This window comes from Periplaneta americana, chromosome 4 (assembly GCF_040183065.1).
Source record: "Periplaneta americana isolate PAMFEO1 chromosome 4, P.americana_PAMFEO1_priV1, whole genome shotgun sequence".
Taxonomy (NCBI): Eukaryota; Metazoa; Arthropoda; class Insecta; order Blattodea; family Blattidae; genus Periplaneta; species Periplaneta americana.
The window spans coordinates 20,320,643-20,325,480 of NC_091120.1; the positions used below are offsets into that span (position 1 = coordinate 20,320,643).

At 37.6% G+C, this 4,838-nt stretch overlaps 1 non-coding gene across 1 annotated transcript; it reads left to right on the forward strand.

The window, feature by feature from the left end:
* The first annotated feature begins 4,105 nt into the window (after nt 1-4,105).
* Nucleotides 4,106-4,179, forward strand: TRNAS-GCU (transfer RNA serine (anticodon GCU)). Its single transcript has one exon. It is a non-coding gene; the product is annotated as a tRNA-Ser (tRNA).
* Nucleotides 4,180-4,838: the final 659 nt, after the last annotated feature.

A 4,838-nucleotide genomic window follows, 5' to 3' on the forward strand; every position in this document is an offset into this window, starting at 1 on the left:
AATATTAACTGAAAAAAAAAGAGTTTTCTGAATTCGTTATCAAGATATTTATATATTACTCGTACTTTTCTTTACTTTCGAAACAATTTTCGTTTGCTGAAATAAAATTGCTCAGTAGCACTCTCGAACCAAGGATTTTTAATTTTGCCGCTTTGCCTTGCTGCTTTACAAAGCACGCGCTGTATCATCTCTACTTGACTCGCTCATGTTCCGCTCCAGGATTAAGATCTCCTTCCATTCTCCCTCCAACAAACTATTCTTTATTTCCAAACAATACCCAAGGCTCGGCAATTTCCACTCCATTGGTATATTCCCAGATCCGTAACCACGGGCAAGAATGGCGCCGAACCGTCCAAACTTTTAGATTGGTTCAAGAGTTCCGTATGCTTTCTTCTTCCATCTTCTTAAGACACGTTGGACAATGCCGGGAGGAGGAAAGAGAAGGGGGAGCCGGTGAAGGCTTTTTGTAATTCAAAGAAGCGTTAAGACTTGCTAGATAGTAAATAAGAGCGTGGGGAATTCGGTTTGGGGAAGAAACGTTAAACTCCAGACTTTACGGCGTATCTGCTTAGAAGATCGATGCCGATGATTGAATAAGTGAAGCGATTTCATTGGAGTTCAGTCAAGAAGACTTCAATTTACTAAATACCAACAATAAGAAGTGGGCGCCTTTGTGACGTCACAGGATGGAAAGGCGCCCTTATATTGAAAAAAAAAAGCAGCACAAATAGGTCTAATTCAGTGCTTCCTACTTCTCCAACATTTCGTTCTTGAGATTGTGTCGGAAAGCGGTGTCAAATTTACAAGTTACATCACTTCGAATAATAATAATAATAATAATAATAATAATAATAATAATAATAATAATAATAATAATAATGACAATAATAGTAATAATAATAGTAATAATAATAATAATAGTAATAATAATGACAATAATAGTAATAATAATAGTAATAATAATAGTAATAATAATGACAATAATAGTAATAATAATAATAGTAATAATAATAATAATAGTAATAATAATAATAATTTGCTGTCATGTAGCACGTATGGGCGAATCCAGAAATGCATATAGAGTGTTAGTTGGGAGGCCAGAGAGGAAAAGACCCTTGGGGAGGCCGAGACGTAGATAATATTAAAATGGATTTGAGGGAGGTGGGATATGATGGTAGGGACTGGATTGATCTTGCTCAGGATAGGGACCAATGGCTGGCTTATGTGAGGGCGGCAATGAACCTCCAGGTTCCTGGAAAGCCAGTAAGTATGTATAATAATTTGCTTACTTAGGAATGGCTTATAGAGAACCCGGAGGTTCATTACTGCCCTCACATAAGTTCGTCATCCGTCCCTATATTTTCACTCGGTAATGAGTTTTGGAATAATATTCTGGGGAAATTCTACAGACAGTAACAGCATATCCCTATTAGAAAAGGGAGTAATTAGAATAATAGAAGATACCAAATATAGTGAATCGTGTAGGGCCATTTAAAAAAAAAACTACAAATAATGCCCAGGGCTTGTAAGTTTATTTTTACATTCAGAGATTCCTCGTATGTAATCGTGAAAACCCTAGATCATATATGTAACAGATAGGTCGGCATTATAGGCTTTGAGGTTAACAACTTTTGTCAGGTTTACTACGCTGCCATTTAGTTGTTACATAAGGAGTCAGGTCATAATTCCCATTTGAATAATTCAAATGCAATTATTGCATTAGCGACTGTACTGCCATCTAGTGTTCGTTTACGGCGGACGGGTGGCGATCCTCGCGGTTGTTCTCTTCAAAGTGCTGCCAATTTAACATAGCGATGAGTTATCTGTTACATATATGATCTAGGGTGAACACCTTGTAACTAATTCAACGGTTCTTAAGCGCCAAAAAATGACTTTCATATTCCATCGGCAAGTCATCGTGCTATCAAAAAGGAGTTGCGTTATATGGCAGTGTAGTAATATACGTTACAAGAGCGATATGTTGACGTTTTCATGTTCGAGGAAAAGATTGAAAAAGCGAAACGTAGTTGAGCTTTTTTAATTTCCGAGAACATGAAAACAAACATACCGCTCGTGTATCGTACATTATTTTGTGCGAAGATCGTTTATTACATACCTGAAAGAGGAATTTCTAATTAGTTGCAATGAAATCTCCATCTTGGTTTCTGTTCAATGACGGCAACTTTGGAAAACAAATATGTCTATCTTCAACATTGTTCCTATAAAATGTTTTCTGTGTTTACTATACTGCAGCAGGCCGTGATATACGTCTGTCTTTTTTTTCCCCCAGTCTATGATGAGTCTGGAATCTTGTTGATTTTTTCACGTATTCCTTAATGTTACTTGCATTGCAAATGTAGTAACTTTTGTGGCGTTGTAGAGTTTACTTAATTTTTGCAAATATTTAAAAATAATAATTAATAGTGCAATTTAGGTGAAATTGCAGTGGTAAGTTTCCGATTTATAATTATTACTATATTGAACGTCTTTAAAAATAATATGTTAAAAGCCTAAAGCAGTAAAATGAATATGACGCTTAAGCGGTAAGAATAGGGAAATTGTTATGTGTGTTAGGTTGGGAATACTGAATGTGGTATTCCACACTTACCGCGTATTGGTTTTGTGCGGAAAGCAAGCAAATACGCACGATCTCGCACAAAACATTTTTAATAGGCTCCCTCTTGAACTGTAAGTCAAAACATAAGATTATTTAGGACCAAATTAAATAAGTACCTAATTTCTCACGCATTCTATTCTGTAGGTGAATTTATGACATTCAACAACACTATTATTTCTGATTTTTTTTTTCATTTTATTTCATTTGTTATTTTCCATAGATCTTACATTAGCAATGAAGCTTTAAGCTGTGGAACAAGTCAAAATTTTTCAAGATTAGAATTACAATTATAATTTTTACAATATTTTAGAATTTTACAATTTTGAAATTTTCTACAATTTTTTACAATATTTTGGCGAGATGTAGGCCTAGTGAGATGAGGTGATGTTTTATATTAAGTATCGATACTAACCTCTTGTGTTGTACTAGTAGGCCTACATTGTAAAATTGTTCTATATATCTTTCAAATAGACTGTGACTATAATAAAGACTTTGTAGTAGATCTACTATTAAGATTTTTTTTTACTTTTTCCATATTCTAGCTGTGAAGCGTTGTACGGATACAATACAAGATTAATCCAGTCCCTACCATCATACCCCACATCACTCAAATCCATTTTAATATTATTCTCCCATCTGTGTCCCTGTTTATTTTTTTTATTTTAGTAGGCTATTTTACGACGCTTTATCAACATCTTAGGTTATTTAGCGTCTGGATAAGATATAAGTGATAATGCCGGTGAAATGAGACCAGGGTCCAACACCGAAAGTTACCCAGCATTTGCTCATATTGGGTTGAGGGAAAACCCCGGAAAAAACCTCAACTAGGTAACTTGCCCCGACCGGGAATCGAACCCGGGCCACCTGGTTTCGAGGGCAGTCGCGCTGACCGTTACTCCACAGTCTTTTTTCCCCCCAGGTCACCCAATCAACGATCTATACGCATTTATGGATTCACTCTTCCCATCTCAAACGTTTTTTAGCCCCAAATATTTTTCTAAGCCCCTCATTCTCGAACACCCTTAACCTCTGTTCTTCTCTCAAAGTGAGAGTCCAAGTTTCACAACAATACTGAGCAACCGGGAATGTAATTGTTTTGTAAATTCTAATTTTGAGCATTTTTGAACGCAGACTAGATGACAAAAGCTTCTCAACCGAATAATAACAAGCATTGAATAATTTCAAGGAAAAATTGTTCCGGAGCCGGGTATCGATCCCGGGACCATTCGCTTAGCGCGCGAACGCTCTACCGACTGAACTACCCCAGGAACTATACACGACACCTTCACAATTTTTCCTCTTATATCCACACAACTCACATGAGCTGACAAGACGCCAGAACTCAACTTTGAGTGCACACAATACTGTGTGACTTTAAATTGTGGCTTTCTGTTAACGTACCTCCAGTAACGAATGTATTATACAAATCTGGCTTTCAGGTAGTAGCTCCCTGTAAAGCAGGTTTGAATACACGGTGTCGTGTACAGTTCCTGGGGTAGCTCAGTCGGTAGAGCGTTCGCGCGCTAAGCGAATGGTCCCGGGATCGATACCCGGCTCCGGAACAATTCTTCCTTGAAATTATTCAAACCTGCTTTACAGGGAGCTACTACCTGAAAGCCAGATTTGTATAATAACAAGCATTTTTCATATTTATTCTGCGTTTAATTTCCTCTCGAGTGTAAGTATTAATTCTTTAGACATTTTTGCAGTCGACCAGGGTATCGATTAAACTGCTTCTTCACCTCGACCCAGCGCTTTGTTTGTCGCCAACACGTAGTGTAATAGTGGAATCTTATCCTAATATGACCAAAGTGATCGTTAGCCGTGAGTCGGCCATTACAGGAGAAGCAGGACAGATCTATAAACCGTCCCCTGATAGGGAGGCAGCCGACTCTGATTATTTCGGACCGTAGGCTCACGTTTTGAGCAACCTTCCCTTCCCCTCCCCTCCCCCGCCCTTCGCCCTATTTAATTGGTGGAGTAATAGTACGGCACAGTGGTCAGTGTTTCTATGGCAACCGGGCCCAATAAAGCGAGCTTCGAAGCACTCTGGACTCTTATCGTTCACTCGTCCACCTTGCAGATGAAGTCAGATAAATAAAATTCTGCACCTCTCTCAAGATATCTGTAATCAACTTGATGCTCACTCAAGTAACTAACGAGTCCACTATTTTGTAATAAAGATAGTAATATATTTATACAATATACAGGGTGTTTCAAA